Source organism: Malaclemys terrapin, chromosome 12, assembly GCF_027887155.1.
Source record: "Malaclemys terrapin pileata isolate rMalTer1 chromosome 12, rMalTer1.hap1, whole genome shotgun sequence".
Taxonomy (NCBI): domain Eukaryota; kingdom Metazoa; phylum Chordata; order Testudines; family Emydidae; genus Malaclemys; species Malaclemys terrapin.
Genome location: NC_071516.1, coordinates 42,680,861 through 42,695,406, shown reverse-complemented (window position 1 = coordinate 42,695,406; position 14,546 = coordinate 42,680,861). Strand labels below are relative to the sequence as shown.

The window sequence follows — 14,546 nt, the reverse complement described above, 5'->3', positions numbered from 1 at the left end:
TTGGCCTTTGCCTCTGACTTGATGGTGACCTTTAGTATGTCCCTTAACCTCTCTGTGCCTCACTTTTGTTATTTATTAAGTACAAGACACAGAGATGAACCCTGGACAGTTTACAATATGAAGGGTCTTTACTGGGCATAGGGTCACACCCCAAGAGGGGGAAATCTTTAGCACGAGTAGGGCAGGGAGGCTTCAGCAGTCAACGTGGAGAAATAAATTTAAACACCATTGTCCCTTGGCCGGCACAGGTAGCAGAGATCAATGATAAAAGTCAGAGATGTTTGTAGAGAATCCTGTTTATTTACAAAGAATGTGCAGAGGGCACTTTCCTCATTCGGCAATCCAAGTCTGCCTTTCCATTGGGTCCTGTGCCCAAAAGTAGTTCTGTCTCTTGTTTTTATCCCAAGGCTATGCTAACCCCTGCCTCTCTTGCGTTCTGCTTCTTTCTGTCTCTCACATGCATAGATACAAAGCTACAATCAACCAGGCCTCTCTGTTTAGAAGTAAAATAAGTTCTCAGCTCTTTCTGGAAATCAGGCCCTTTTAAAGTGTCTCAAACTGGGCCCCCTAAAATCCTGGCAAATATTTATTTGACAAATAATAGCCCAGTAGGTTTTTTTCCTATCACTGGCATCCATGCTTCTTTAAAGACTATCCACATGGCCACACTACAATCCCTAGCCACACTGCTTCCTGAAAGAGCCGCAGAGGCGTTCAACTTGCAGGATCCTCTGAGAAGTAGCTGCAACAGCTGAGGAAGGAAGGAGATATGGATGGTGAGCCATCAGCTGTTGTGACCTGCACAGGATGTGCCATGTTTATCTTTCTTGCACAGGACAGAAGCGACTTTATCTGTACAAAGTGGAAGCTGGTCTCCATATTTGAAGAGAAGGTTCAAGGTCTGGAAAAACAAGTATCAGCCCTGTGTTGCATAAGAGAAAACGAAGATGTCCTGAACAGACATCAGGATATGCTTCTACCGGCACAACATTCTGAAGATTCAGAGCAGGCTGCGCAGCAGGGACAGAAGGAGGGTGAAGGAAATTGGCAGCATGTGACCATCAGAAGAAAAAAGAGGAGCATCTATGTACCAGCAATGCAGATACAGGTGATCAACCATTATCATGTTCTCTCCACAGGTACTAATGCGGAGAGTGGATTAAATGATACATCTCAGGGAAGGGAGCAGAAGGAGAATCCACCGACAGGAAGGCATGAGATGTACTATCCTAGGGATGGGGGTTCCACAACCAATGCTACCAAGAGAAGGAGGTGGGTGGTGGTGGTCGGGGACTCCTCCTCCGGGGAGTCATCTATCTGCCACCCCAACTGGGAAAACTGAGAGGTCTGCTGCTTGCCAGGAGCTAGGATTCACGATGTGATGGAGAGACTGTTGAGACTCATCAAGCCCTCGGATCGCTACCCCTTCCTGCTTCTCCACGTGGGCACCAATGATACTGCCAAGAATGACCTTGAGCGGATCAGTGCAGACTACCTGGCTCTGGGAAGAAGGATAATGGAGTTTGAGGCGCAAGTGGTGTTCTCGTCCATATTCCCTGTGGAAAGGCCCAGGTAGAGACCGTTGAATCGTGGAAGTCAACAAATGGCTACAAAGGTGGTTTCAGAGAGAAGGCTTTGGATTCTTTGACCATGGGATGATGTTCCAAGAAGAAGTGCTAGGCAGAGATGGGCTACACCTAACAAAGAGAGGGAAGAGCATCTTCGCAAGCAGGCTGGCTAACCTAGTGAGGAGGGCTTTAAACTAGGTTCACCGGGGGGGGGGAAGAAACCAAAGTCCTGAGGTAAGTGGGGAAATGGGATACCGGGAGGAAGCACGAGCAGGAGAGCGCAAGAGGGGAGGACTCCTGTCTTATACTGATAAAGTGGGACAATCAGCGAGTTATCTTAAGTTCCTATACACAAATGCAAGAAGCCTGGGAAACAAGGAGGGAGAACTGGAAGTCCTGGCACAGTCAAAGAATTATGATGTTATTGAATAATAGAGACTTGGTGGGATAACTCACATGACTGGAGTACTGTCATGGATGGATATAAACTGTTCAGGAAAGACAGGCAGGGCAGAAAAGGTGGGGGAGTTGCATTGTATGTAAGAGAGCAGTATGACTGCTCAGAGCTCCAGTATGAAACTGCAGAAAAACCTGAGAGTCTCTGGATTAAGTTTAGAAGTGTGAGCAACAAGGGTGATGTCGTGGTCAGAGTCTGCTATAGACCACCAGACCAGGGGGAAGAGGTGGACAAAGCTTTTTTCCAGCAACTAACAGAAGTTACCAGCTCTCAGGCCCTGGTTCTCACGGGAGACTTTAATCACCCTGATATCTGTTGGGAGAGCAATACAGTGGTGCACAGACAATCCAGGAAGTTTTTGGAAAGTGTAGGGGACAATTTCCTGGTGCAGGTGCTTGAGGAACAAACTAGGGGCAGAACTCTTCTTGACTTGCTGCTCACGAACAGGGAAGAATTAGTAGGGGAAGCAAAAGTGGATGGGAACCTGGGAGGCAGTGACCATGAGATGGTCGAATTCAGGATCCTGACTCAAGGAAGAAAGTAGAGCAGCAGAATATGGATGCTGGACAATAGAAAAGCAGACTTTGACTCCCTCAGGGAACTGATGGGAAGGATCCCCTGGGAGAATAACATTAGGGGCAAAGGAGTCCAGGAGAGCTGGCTGTATTTTAAAGAATCCTTATTGAGGTTGCAAGAACAAACCATCCCGATGTGTAGAAAGAATAGTAAATATGGCAGGTTACCAGCTTGGCTTAACAGTGAAATCCTTGCTGATCTTAAACACAAAAAAGAAGCTTACAAGAAGTGGAAGATTGGACAAATGACCAGGGAGGAGTATAAAAATATTGCTCAGGCATGCAGGAGAAAAATCAGGAAGGCTAAATCACACTTGGAGTTGCAGCTAGCAAGAGATGTGAAGGGTAACAAGAAGGGTTTCTTCAGGTATGTTAGCAACAAGAAGAAAGTCAAGGAAAGTGTGGGCCCCTTACTGAATAAGGGAGGCAACCTAGTGGCAGAGGATGTGGAAAAAGCTAATGTACACAATGTTTTTTTTGCCTCTGTCTTCAAGAACAATGTCAGCTCCCAGACTGCTGCACTGGGCAGCACAGTATGGGGAGGAGGTGACCAGCCATCTGTGGAGAAGGAAGTGGTTCGGGACTATTTAGAAAAGCTGGATGAGCACAAATCCATGGGACTGGATGTGCTGCATCTGAGGGTGCTAAAGGAGTTAGTGGATGTGATTGCAGAGCTATTGGCCATTATCTTTGAAAACTCATGGCGATCGGGAGAGGACCCGGATGACTGGAAAAAGGCCAATGTAGTGCCCATCTTTAAAAAAGGGAAGAAGAAGGATCTGAGGAACTACAGGCCAGTCAGCCTCACCTCAGTCCCTGGAAAAATCATGGAGCAGGTCCTCAAGGAATCAATTCTGAAGCACTTAGAGGAGCGGAAAGTGATCAGGAACAGTCAGCATGGATTCACCAAGGGCAAGTCATGCCTGACTAACCTAATTGCCTTCTATGAGGAGATAACTGGGTCTGTGGATGAGGGGAAAGCAGTGGATGTGTTATTTCTTTAGCAAAGCTTTTGATACGGTCTCCCACAGTATTTTTTGCCAGTAAGTTAAAGAAGTATGGGCTGGATGAATGGACTATAAGGTGGATAGAAAGCTGGCTAGATCGTCGGGCTCAATGGGTAGTGATCAATGGCTCCATGTCTAGTTGGCAGCCGGTATCAAGCGGAGTGCCCCAGGGGTCGGTCCGGGAGCCAGTTTTGTTCAATATCTTTATTAATGATCTGGAGGATGGCGTGGACTGCACTCTCAGCAAGTTTCCAGATGACACTAAACTGGGAGGAGTGGCAGATATGCTGGAGGGTAGGGATAGGATACAGAGGGACTTAGACAAATTAGAGGGTTGGGCCAAAAGAAACCTGATGAGGTTCAACAAGGACAAGTGCAGAGTCGTGCCCTCAGGATGGAAGTAGGGTGACCAGATCACCCAAGTCAAATATCGGGACGCAGGGGGAGGGTGACGCGGAGGGGGGCGTGGCGGGAGGGCGGGGCCAAAAAAAAAAAAACTTCCTCCGCGAGCGCTGGAGGGAGGCCTGGGAGACTCAGGGGAAGCGCGGGGCTGGGGTGAGTAAGAGTCCGGCCTGGTCCCGAGCAGGCAGGACTCAGTTGGGTGGTAGGGAGAGGAGGGGGGCTGCCCGTGGTGCCAGGCGGCGGCTGTTCTCACCCCCGGGCAGCGGGACTCGGGAGCAGCCGCTGCTGCAGCTCCCACTGCCGCGGGGAAGGAAGTGGCCATGGTGCTTGGCGGCTATGGCTCTGGCACCCCCGAACCCCCCGAGCCGGGGCCTTCTGCGGGAACCCAGCCGTGTGCACGCTGAGCCCAGCCCCTGGCCAGTCGCGTCTGGGCTGCTGCCCAGCTGGTGCTATCCCGCGGCGGCCCCAGAGTGGGGGCAGCAGGCCCCAGCCCCCCCGTCCCGCTCGGGTCCCGCAGGGGAACGAACGGGGCTGGGCTGCCGATGCCTCCGCCCCAGGGCCGCCGCGGGATAGCATCAGCTGGACAGCAGCCCAGACGCGACTGGCCAGGGGCTGGGTGCAGCGTGCGTGCTGCTGGGTCCCTGCAGCAGGCCCCGGCTCGGGAGGTTCGGGGATGCCAGAGCCGCAGCTGCCAAGCGCCATGGCCGCTTCCTCCCCCGCGGCAGTGGGAGCTGTAGCAGTGGCTGCTCCCGAGTCCCGCTGCCCGGGGGTGAGAACAGCCGCCGCCTGGCCCCGCGGGCCGCCCCCCTCCTCGCCCTACCACCCAACTGAGTCCTGCCTGCTCGGGGCCAGGCCGGACTCTTACTCACCCCGGCCCTGCGCTTCCTCTGAGTCTCCCGGGCCTCCCTCCAGCACTTGTGGAGGGAGGAGGAATGGTGAGCCCGGGGAAGAGGCGGGGATTCGGGGAGGGAGCCAATCGGGGGAGGAGGGGGTGGAGTCGGGGCGGCGGGGGGAGGGTGCGAGCACTTCTGGGCTCCAGGCTCCGGCGCATTTCCTTGTTTGTCTAGTGTCCCGACCGCACATCGGTTGGGACGCGGGACAAACAAGGAAATATCAGGACAGTCCCGATAAAATCGGGACGTCTGGTCACCCTAGATGGAAGAATGCCATGCAATGCTACAGACTAGGGACCGAATGGCTAGGCAGCAGTTCCGCAGAAAAGGACCTAAGGGTTACAGTGGATGAGAAGCTGGATATGAGTCGATGTTTGCCCTTGTTGCCAAGAAAGCTAACGGCATTTTGGGCTGTATAAGTAGGGGCATTGCCAGCAGATCGAGGGACGTGATCATTCCCCTCTATTTGACATTGGTGAGGCCTCACCTGGAGTAATGTGTCCAGTTTTGGGCCCCACACTACAAAAAGGATGTGGAAAAATTGGAAAGAGTCCAGCGGAGGGCAATAAAAATGATTAGGGGGCTGGAACACAGGACTTATGAGGAGAGGATGAGGGAACTGGGATTGTTTAGTCTGCAGAAGAGAAGAATGAGGGGGGATTTGATAGCTGCTTTCAACTACCTGAAAGGGGGTTCCAAAGCAGCTGGATCTAGACTGTTCTCAGTGGTAGCAGATGACAGAACAAGGAGCAATGGTCTCAAGTTGCAGTGGGGGCAGTTTAGGTTGGATATTAGGAAAAACTTTTTCACTAGGAGGGTGGCTGTACGTCAAAGTTTCATTTATGGAGATGTCAGCACAGGCCCGCAACAGCAGAGGGGCTGGGTCACAGACGAAATGGTTGACCTCTTTGGAGCTACAGAAGAGTAGGGTGAACACCAAACCAGTCTGCGCTACCTGGGCCGGGATGCCGAGAGTCCAAGAAGTGGCTGCCAGCAGGACACAGATAAATGGCCAACAGTGCCACAAAGAGTAAAACCTGCCAGGAGAAGAAACTCAGTCACCACTGTTCTATTCAAGTTAATCATTTCTTCATAAGTTTTCAACTGGAAGACAAACAAAGACAGGTATTTCATGGTGTATCCATCATCTCCAGGTCTTCTATCAACCAAGATTGGATGCCTTTCTTCAAAGGTCTATGGCTCTAAGGAAGCCCAGCAGCCACACAGCCCTGAAAATGGGGTTCTATTTCTTTCCACAGAAAATGTCAAAAATGGTGGTTTTCATTTGGAACAAAACCCAATTTCAAAATATTGAAATCTTTCATGAAACAGAATCACTTTTCTCCCTCAACTCAACTCATAACTAGAGCCGGCCAAAGTATTTATTCTGAATCACAGCCATTATAAGTGGGCTTGAATGAAGAGGAAATAAAGGACTATGCATCAGATTCTACCCCTCTGGTCAATTATACGTTAGTCACCAATGAGTACCCCTAACTTGAAAAGAGAGATTCTGTTACCCTTTCTCCCAGGCTGGGATTTTCAAAGGAACCTAAGAAATTTATACTTCTTAATTTCAATGAGATTTGGGAACCTCATTCCTTTATGCCATTTATCTGGTCACTGTGATGGGAAACCTCCTCATTATCCTTGTAACTTTGGTGGATCCCGCCCTTCACACCTCCATTTACTTTTCCCTCTCTAACTTGTCTGCCTTAGAGGTCGGTTACACCTCTGTCACGGTCCCCAAAATGCTGGTGCTCCTCTGTCAAGGCTGGATCCCCACTTTGAACTTTAGGGTACAAATGTAGGGGCCTGCATGAAAACTTCTAAGCTTAACTACCACCTTAGGTCTGGTTCCGCTGCCACCATTTCCCAATTTTTCCCTCCCTGGGAAGCCCTGAGAAACCTTCACTAATTCCCTGGTGAATACAGATCCAAACCCCTTGGATTTTAAAACAAGGAGAAATTAACCATTCCCCCTCCTTCCTCCCACCAACTCCTGGTGAATACAGTTCCAACCCCCCTGGCATCTAAAACAAGGAGAAATTAACCATCCCCCCTCCTTCCTCTCACCAACTCCTGGTGAATCAAGATCCAAACCCCTTGGATCCTAAAACAAGGAAAAATCAATCAGGTTCTTAAAAAAAAGGCTTTTAATTAAAGAAAAAAAGTAAAAATCATCTCTGTAAAATCAGTATGGAAATTAACCTTACAGGGTAATCAAACTTAAAGAGCTCAGAGGACTCCCCTCTAGTCTCAGGTTCAAAGTACAGCAAACAAAGATAAACACTCTAGTAAAAGGTACATTTACAAGTTGAGAAAACAAAGGAAAACTAACATGCCTTGCCTGGCTATTTACTTACAAGTTTGAAATAGGAGAGACTTGTTTAGAAAGATGTGGAGAACCTGGAATGATGTCTGGTCCCTCTCAGTCCCGAGAACGAACACACTCCCAAACAAAGAACACAAATAAAAACCTTCCCCCTGCCCCCAAGATTTGAAAGTATCTTGTCCCCTTATTGGTCCTTTAGGTCAGATGCCAGCCAGGTTACCTGAGCTTCTTAACCCTTTACAGGGAAAAGGATTTTGGAGTCTCTGGCCAGGAGGGATTTTATAGTACTGTACACAGGACAGCTGTTACCCTTCCCTTTATAGTTATGACACGCCCCCCAAATCACAGATAGTGTTGGACGTTCGGTTCCACACTGGCTGTGATTTCTTCCTGGAGTTCTAGGAGAAAACAGAGTTAATAAGACACATGTACCTTTAGACATACTACTGATTATTTAAAAACTAACAATATGTTTCATTCCAAGAACAATTGTTAATCAGTTAACTCTGGGAAACTTTCCCGGGAGAGTGCATCAGCCACTTTGTTAGAAGCTCCCGAAATGCGTTGTATTTCAAAATCAAAATCTTGGAGAGCTAAACTCCACCAAAGAAGTTTTTTGTTATTTCCCTTGGCGGTATGAAGCCACTGTAGCGCAGCATGGTCTGTTTGTAGTTGGAAACGCCGTCCCCAAACATATGGGCGTAGCTTTTCCAGCGTGTACACAATGGCATAGCATTCCTTTTCGCTGATTGACCAATGGCTTTCCCTCTCAGACAGTTTCTTACTGAGAAACACGACAGGATGGAATTCTTGATCTGGTCCTTCCTGCATTAAAACTGCTCCCACGCCTCGCTCGGACGCATCTGTGGTTACAAGAACGGTTTGTCAAAGTCTGGGGCCCTTAGCACAGGGTCAGACATGAGTGTTGCCTTAAGCTGGTTAAAGGCCTTTTGACACTCATCAGTCCACTGAACTGCATTTGGCTGTTTCTTTCTGGTTAGATCTGTCAGCGGAGCGGCGATTTGGCTGTAGTGGGGTACAAATCGCCTATAATATCCAGCCAAGCCTAAGAAGGATTGGACCTGTTTCTTAGACTTTGGAACCGGCCACTTTTGGATAGCATCCACTTTGGCCTGTAGGGGATTTATAGTTCCTTGACCCACCTGGTGCCCCAGGTAAGTCACTCTGTTTTGGCCTATTTGACACTTTTTAGCCTTAACAGTTAGTCCTGCCTGCTGGATGCACTCGAAAACTTTTTCCAGGTGCTTCAGGTGCTCTGCCCATGAATCAGAAAAAATGGCCACATCATCGAGGTAGGCAACTGCAGATTCTCCCAATCCCGCTAGGAGACCATCTACAAGTCTTTGAAAGGTGGCGGGTGCATTTCGCAACCCGAAAGGGAGTACACTGAATTCATACACCCCTCCCTGGGTGACGAAGGCTGACCTTTTCTTAGCGGGTTCATCTAGTGGTACTTGCCAGTACCCCTTGGTTAAGTCTAAAGTAGAGATGAATTGGGCATGTCCCAATTTCTCCAATAGCTTATCTGTGCGTGGCATTGGATAGTTGTCAGGACGAGTTACAGCATTTAACTTACGGTAGTCCACACAAAAGCGTATTTCCCCATCTGGTTTGGGAACTAGAACCACTGGAGATACCCATGCACTCTTAGAGGGGTGGATTATACCCATCTGTAGCATGTCCTGGATCTCCCTTTGTATAGCAGTTTTGGCATCAGGTGACTCCCGGTAGGGTGGGGTTCTAATAGGGTGAGCATTACCTGTGTCAATGGAGTGGTATGCCCGTTCGGTCCATCCTGGAGTGGCTGAGAAAATTGGTGCAAAGCTTGTGCACAGCTCCTTGATCTGCTGTCGCTGCAGATGTCCAAGGGTCGTGGAGAGGTTCACCTCTTCCACGCCACCATCCTTTTTTCCTTCGTAGTAGACACCTTCAGGCCACTCCGCGTCATCTGTTTCCTGGGCTGTAAACTGGCAAACGTTTAATTCTCTGGAATAAAAGGGCTTAAGAGAATTAACATGGTATACCTTAGGCTTTATGTTGCAGGTGGGGGAGGCTATGAGATAGTTAACAGCTCCTAGGCGCTCCTGGACCGTGAATGGTCCTTCCCACGATGCTTCCATTTTATGGGCCTGGAGCGCCTTTAAGACCATGACTTGGTCTCCTACTTTGAAGGACCGTTCTCTGGAATGTTTATCATACCAGGCCTTTTGCTCTTCCTGAGCATTCTTTAGGTTTTCTTTAGCAAGGGCTAAAGAGTGTCGGAGGGTGCTTTGTAGGTTGCTTACAAAGTCTAGAATGTTAGTTCCTGGAGAAGGCATAAACCCCTCCCACTGCTGCTTCACCAACTGTAATGGCCCCTTAACCTCGCGGCCATACACAAGTTCAAATGGTGAAAACTCTAAACTGGGATGTGGTACAGCCCTGTAGGCAAAAAGCAACTGCTGCAACACTAGGTCCCAATCATTGGAGTGTTCATTTACGAATTTACGTATCATGGCCCCCAAAGTTCCATTAAACCTCTCCACCAGGCCATTGGTTTCATGGTGGTAAGGGGTGGCAACCAAGTGATTCACCCCATGAGCTTCCCACAGGTTTTCCATGGTCCCTGCCAGGAAATTAGATCCCGAATCTGTAAGGATGTCGGAGGGCCAACCTACCCTGGCAAAAATGTCTGTTAATGCCTGGCACACACTTTTAGCCCTGGTGTTGCTTAAGAGTACTGCTTCCGGCCATCGGGTAGCAAAATCCATGAAAGTCAGTACGTACTGCTTTCCTCTGGGTGTCTTCTTTGGGAAAGGACCCAGAATATCCACAGCTACGTGCTGAAATGGGACCTCAATTATGGGTAGTGGCTGGAGAGGGGCTTTAACCTGGTCTTGGGGCTTTCCCACTCGTTGGCACACCTCACAAGACCGGACATATTTAGCAACGTCCTTGCCCATTCCCTCCCAGTGGAAGGACTTCCCCAACCGGTCCTTGGTTCTGTTCACCCCAGAATGGCCACTGGGATGATCATGGGCTAAGATCAAGAGCTTTACCCGATACTTAGTGGGAACTACCAACTGTCTTTGAGGATGCCAGTCTTCCTGGTGCCCACCAGAAAGAGTCTCCTTGTATAGAAGTCCTTGTTCTACAACAAACCGGGATCGGTTAGAAGAGCTAAGAGGCGGTGGGGTGCTCCGCGCCGCCGCCCAAGCTTTCTGAAGGCTGTCATGTGCTTTCTGCTTGGCCTGGAACTGTTCCCTTGATGCTGGAGACATCAGTTCCTCCTTGGACTGTGGACTGGGGCTTGGTCCCTCTGGAAGCGATGCAGGTGCTGGGGCTGTTTCCATTGACTGTGATCCACTGTCCGCTGGTGCACTATGTGGTATCTCAGGCTCTGGCTGAGCCTCTTGGGTAGGGTTATCTGCTGCTTCCGCCAGGTCAGGCTCGCTGGTGCCCTCTGGCATTGGAGTTGTAGACGGGTTTGCAAGCGCTGAACTCAGTGCTGGCAATGGTTCTGGTGCTGGTTGCGTTGCCAGTTCTGGTTCTGGGACTGGCTTTGGCTGGGTCTCTGGGATTGGATCCACTACGGCTGTTGCAGTCATTGGCAGGGGATCCTGTTCCACCACGTTTGTCTGGGTCTCTGGTAACACAGACAGGGCCCTGGTGGACGGCTCAGGAACAGGGATGGGGGTGAAAGCTTGCTTAGCCTGGCTGCGGGTGACTATTCCCACCCTCTTGGCTAGCTTCACATGGTTGACCAAATCTTCCCCCAGCAGCATGGGAATGGGATAATTGTCATAGACTGCAAAAGTCCACATTCCTGACCAGCCCTTGTACTGGACATGCAACGTGGCTGTAGGCAAGGTTACAGACTGTGACACGAAGGGTTGAATTGGAGCCTCCGGGTTGATGATTTTGGGGTCCACTAGGGATTGGTGGATAGTTGACACTTGTGCCCCAGTGTCCCTCCAAGCGATAACCTTCTTTCCGCCCACTCTCAAGGTTTCCCTTCGCTCCGAGGGTATGAGAGAGGCATCTGGGTCTGGGGATCTTTGGTGTGATTGGGGTGTAATGAACTGTAATAAGTTGGGGTTCTTGGGGCAGTGAGCCTTTATATGTCCCAGTTCATTACATTTAAAACATCGCCCTGCTAAGGTATCACCGGGGCGATGTTGGTTGGTGGAGACTGGTGTGGTGGGGTGAGAAGGCGTCTGGGGTTTCCCTTGGGGTGTGGGTGGGGCCTTGGGTTGTCCCCGGTGGTAAGGTTTTGTTTCGGCTTGCCCCTTCTGATATTCGCTCCAACTACTTCTAGTTTTTTTCTTTTCTGCCACCTCCACCCATTTGGCTCCAATCTCCCCTGCCTCAGTTACAGTTTTAGGCTTCCTATCTAGGATGTACCTTTCTATTTCCTCAGGAACACCCTCTAAAAACTGCTTCATTTTTACTAGGGAAAGCAGATCTTCCAGAGATTGAACATTTGCTCCTGATACCCAGGCATCACAATTTTTGTCAATGTGGTAGGCATGACGGGTAAATGACACATCGGGTTTCCACTTTAGGGCTCTGAACCGCCGACGGGCATGCTCGGGTGTTAGCCCCATTCTGAGTCTGGCCTTGTTTTTAAAAAGTTCATAACTGTTCATGTGTTCCTTAGACATTTCAGCCGCCACCTCTGCTAAGGGTCCACTGAGCTGCGGCCTCAGCTCTACCATGTACTGGTCTGCAGTGATGCTGTATCCAAGGCAGGCCCTTTCAAAATTTTCTAAGAAGGCCTCAGTATCATCGCCTGCCTTGTAGGTGGGGAATTTTCTGGGATGGGAAGTGGTACTTGGAGGGGGGTTGTTAGCATTGGCTGGTGCATCCTGCTTAGCCTTTGCTACTTCCAGTTCATGCTTCCTTTCTTTTTCTCTCTCCTCCATCTCTTTTTCTTTCAGCTCCATAGTTCTCTTGTGAGCCTCCTCTTTGGCTTTTTCCAGCTCCATGTCTCTTTCATGGGCCTCCTTTTTGGCTTTCTCTTCTCTTGCTCTCTGCTCTGTCTTGAGTATTGTTAATTGAAGCAGTCTCTGATGTTTTCTTTCATTTTCTTCTGCTTCTAGTTTGGCCAGTTCTATTTTTTTAGCTACTTCTTTGGTAGTCATTTTCCTGTTTTCTTGTGCTGGGTCACCCCCTCTGCAGTTGACTGAAACTGGGAAGCTCTCAGCTCTGGCTGCTGCTGAGTTAACAGAGACTTTCTAACTAGCTACTCCTGAGGATGTAAAAAGAAAAAAAAACACAATTCAGCTTGTAAATTCCTTTTACCAGTCATTTGCTAATTGAACCCTTCTCTTAACAAAGGACCTTGTTAAAAAAACTTAACACCTCTGCCTTCAGGCAAGGAGAGATAAGATATGCATCTATCTACCTCCAGCTCGGCTTTCCAAGCAGCTAGAAAGAAAAAAAAATCTCACTGGCTTTTGGGTTTAAAATGATACCACCGCTCTACCACCATGTCAAGGCTGGATCCCCACTTTGAACTTTAGGGTACAAATGTAGGGGCCTGCATGAAAACTTCTAAGCTTAACTACCAGCTTAGCTCTGGTTCCGCTGCCACCATTTCCCAATTTTTCCCTCCCTGGGAAGCCCTGAGAAACCTTCACCAATTCCCTGGTGAATACAGATCCAAACCCCTTGGATTTTAAAACAAGGAGAAATTAACCATCCCCCCTCCTTCCTCCCACCAACTCTTGGTGAATCAAGATCCAAACCCCTTGGATCTTAAAACAAGGAAAAATCAATCAGGTTCTTTAAAAAAGGCTTTTAATGAAAGAAAAAAAGTAAAAATCATCTCTGTAAAATCTGTATGGAAATTAACCTTACAGGGTAATCAAACTTAAAGAGCTCAGAGGACTCCCCTCTAGTCTCAGGTTCAAAGTACAGCAAACAAAGATAAACACTCTAGTAAAAGGTACATTTACAAGTTGAGAAAACAAAGGAAAACTAACACGCCTTGCCTGGCTATTTACTTACAAGTTTGAAATAGGAGAGACTTGTTTAGAAAGATGTGGAGAACCTGGATTGATGTCTGGTCCCTCTCAGTCCCGAGAGCGAATGCCAAACCCAAAAAAAGAACACAAACAAAAGCCTCCTCCCCCCCAAGATTTGAAAGTATCTTGTCCCCTTATTGGTCCTTTAGGTCAGATGCCAGCCAGGTTACCTGAGCTTCTTAACCCTTTACAGGGAAAAGGATTTTGGAGTCTCTGGCCAGGAGGGATTTTATAGTACTGTACACAGGACAGCTGTTACCCTTCCCTTTATAGTTATGACAGCCTCATCTCAGGGGATAAACACATCTCCTTTGCTGGCTGTGCCATGCAAATGTGCTCCTTCCTTTGCTTCAGGAGCATGCAGTCTTCCTTTCTGGCCACTATAGGTATGACCGCTACATGGCAATATGCCCTGTGTTATCCCATGATTATGAACAAGAAGGCATCCTGGCCCAGGTAGTGCAGACCAGTTTGGTGTTCACCTTACCCTTCTGTAGCTCCAAAGAGATCAACCATTTCTTCTGTGACCCATCTCCTCTGCTGTTGCTGGCCTGTGCTGACACCTCCATGAATGAAACTTTGAGGTACAGCATGGTCACTTTCTTTAGAATGATGCCCTTTGCCTGGATCCTGTTGTGCTATATCCGGATCATTACCACCATCCTCATGATGCCATCAACTGAAGGCAAGAGGAAAACCTTCTTCACCTGCTCCTCCCACCTCATTGTTGTGACTTTATTCTATGGTTCTGGCATCCTCCTTTATTTACGACCAAGGTCCAGTGGATTTCCAGATTGCGGTAAACTTCTCTCTCTGTTTTACACTGTTTTGCCTGCCATGTTGAACCCTTTTCTCTATAGCCTGAGGAACAGGGATATCCAAATGGCCCTGAAGAGAAATATGTGGCACAAAATAGTTCTTCGCTAGCACTGAGTGGAAAACAGATTTCCCAGCCTGTTCTGCCTCAGGATGAAACTAAGGCCTACTAAATTTTTTTCAAAGAACAAGACTCACCCACACCAGAATAGCCTAGTCATTAGGGCCATGGTAGCAGTAATAATAGGCCAGGGGAAGCTAATTCCCCCTAACTCTGGCTGTGTCCCCACCCACACTCTGCCGGAAGGCCCCACCCTCTCCCCCAAAGCCAGTGGGGGCTGATCTCTGGGTTTCCTGCTTGAAAACAGGGGAGCAGGGATTCAAACTCAGCTCACCCACATCCTCGGCAAAGGCCCAAAGCACCAAGCTATAGCCTCCACCTCTGTAGAGCTTTATGCAAAGTG

At 48.9% G+C, this 14,546-nt stretch overlaps 1 pseudogene; it reads left to right on the top strand.

The window, feature by feature from the left end:
- Positions 1 to 1,096: 1,096 nt before the first annotated feature.
- Positions 1,097 to 14,193, top strand: LOC128846064 (olfactory receptor 10A4-like; annotated as a pseudogene).
- Positions 14,194 to 14,546: the final 353 nt, after the last annotated feature.